Raw genomic sequence first — 2,380 nt, 5'->3', positions numbered from 1 at the left:
TATACATTCATTTATTTAATTTCTTTTTCTAAAGTGACTCCCTTTTTGCCTCCTCTTGTATTTTTTATTATTACTGAGGCATGATACATTTCGTTAGTTTCAAGTGTACAACATGAGTCAATATCTGTATATATTATGAAATAATCACCACTACAAGTCCCGTTAACAACTTTCACTGCACAGAGAATTCTTTTCCTTGTGATGAGAGCTTGCAAGATTTCTTCTCTTAGCAACATTCAAATATGCAATCGAGCATTTCTGACTCTAATCACCATGCTATACATTACATCCCTATAACTGACTTATTTTAAAACTGGAAGCTTGTATCTTTTGACTCCCTTTACCCATTTTACACACTCAGATGGATTCTTCCTGGCAATGTTTTTGGCTTAACTTTGCTCTGGTCATTAGCTCTGTTCTTGTTTCTTCCTTGTACTTTTTTTTTTTTTTTTGACAATTCTTGATTGATCTTAAAATCTTGTGGCATTGTGAGAACATAAAAGATCATTTGCTAGGAGGTAGCTTTATTTTCTCTCTCTCTTTTTTCTTATTCTTTGCTTTGGTTCCAGTTATTTTTAAGTTAAGTGATACTCTATTTCCAAGAATGTTGAGTGTGTTGTTCACATGTAGTTCAGTTGATCTCTATTTTTTTTTAAAGATTTTATTTATTTATTCACGAGAGACACAGAGAGAGAGAGAGAGGCAGAGACACAGGCAGAGGGAGAAGCAGGCTCCATGCAAGGAGCCCGACGTGGGACTTGATCCCGGGACTCCAGGATCACGCCCTGGGCCATAGGCAGGCGCTAAACTGCTGAGCCACCCAGGGATCCCTCTATTTTTCTTTATATTTTTCTATTTATCTTTATTTTATTGCAGGAAATATTGAGGGAGATAGATTTAAGCATCACTAGTTCTTTAAGCTACTCTCATGGCTTCTCTTTCCCCCAGTAAACCAGAGTTCAAATACTCTCTGCCTGGAGCAACTAGAAGGCATTACTCAAATGTTTCTCAGCCTTCACTTAATTCACTTCTTGAATCTTCATAGCATACCATAGTCTAACCAGGATCAAGGTAAATTTACTTTAAAATCCTCTTTATTAGAAGTCTCTTACTCATGCTCTTAAAAATACTTACTCTCCCAAAAGTGAGGAAGAAGATTGCTGAGTCTTTAGGAAACAGACCTCCTACATTCAATATGCCTAATGTCCCAGTATAAATAACTCCAGGGTTGAGATCTCCTACATATCCTTCTTGAGAAGAAGAAGCACATCAACAACAAAAAAATGTAGCTTCATCACTGCAGTGCATCACTGGAAGAGGCTTAGAGATTATCCTATATGACTAGAAATTAAAAACTTAAATAAAATGACTATTTTTTTTTTATAAAATGACTTTTTAAAACTGCTATAGTCATTGACCAAGTCATTGCTAGAAATTGGATCTCCTGATTTCTTAGTCCCGTGCTTATGTTTTTGTTTCTGTATCCAATGCATGTTCATTTATTTTATACTTAAGAAAAGAATCACCCACTCCTCTTCCTCATCCCTTCTCCTTTTACAAACATTTAAAAATTAAAACCAAATGAAGATAAGTTAATTTCAGTACAATTATTCTTTTTTCAATCTGTTATAATGATTAGTTTAAATTTCTTACAAGTGACCAATGTCTAAGTGACTTATGGAGGAATACTGATTATTGGCCAAAAGGAAAATTCTGTGTTACAAGTTAGAAAATTCCAGTACAAAAATAGTATGTTAGAACAGCCTTTCCTTTTAAACCTATGGAATGCTTCATGAATTTGCATGTCATCCTTACTCAGGGGCACACTTATCATCTTCGTATCATTCCAATTTTAATATACATGCTGTCAAATCAAATGCCAGCACTGTTTCTTGTGCTTTCGATGCCTAATTTATATAAGAAAATGCTTCAACAGTATCAAGAACTACATAGTCATTAAGGGTTAAGTTTAGTTGGCTAGCCTGAACAGAAAACCCAGATTTTATATACTTCTCATAAATTACTTTACTGCTAACCAGAGCTTCTGAATAGCAGCGAGAACACCCATAATAGTATTACTTATGTCCTGAGTTGGTATCAAGCCAGTCAAAAGCAAATAAAGTTGATTCCTACATCAACCAGCAAATGTATGATTTCCAGCAACTTTTATGAAATACTGAACACGATTATCAACCTACAATTCTACCATCTATAAACTGGTGATCCTCTGTGGACTCAGGAACTAGATGAACTAGACAATTTTTAGATCCCTTTCCACCAGGACATTCTTTGTCTCTGATATCATACATCAAATCATTATGTTACATAATCAAAGCCCAAAAACATCTACTTCATAATAAACATAAGGACTATATGGAGT

The 2,380-nt window shown here is 34.7% G+C and overlaps 1 non-coding gene across 1 annotated transcript; it reads right to left on the bottom strand.

Moving 5' to 3' along the window:
* Positions 1-1,774: 1,774 nt before the first annotated feature.
* Positions 1,775-1,878, bottom strand: LOC140636102 (U6 spliceosomal RNA). Its single transcript, XR_012033427.1, has one exon. It is a non-coding gene; the product is annotated as a U6 spliceosomal RNA (small nuclear RNA).
* Between the last annotated feature and the right edge of the window lie 502 nt (positions 1,879-2,380).

This window comes from Canis lupus, chromosome 6 (assembly GCF_048164855.1).
Source record: "Canis lupus baileyi chromosome 6, mCanLup2.hap1, whole genome shotgun sequence".
Taxonomy (NCBI): domain Eukaryota; kingdom Metazoa; phylum Chordata; class Mammalia; order Carnivora; family Canidae; genus Canis; species Canis lupus.
The sequence above is the reverse complement of the archived record's forward strand: the minus strand, read 5'-3'. Positions and strand labels throughout refer to the sequence as shown.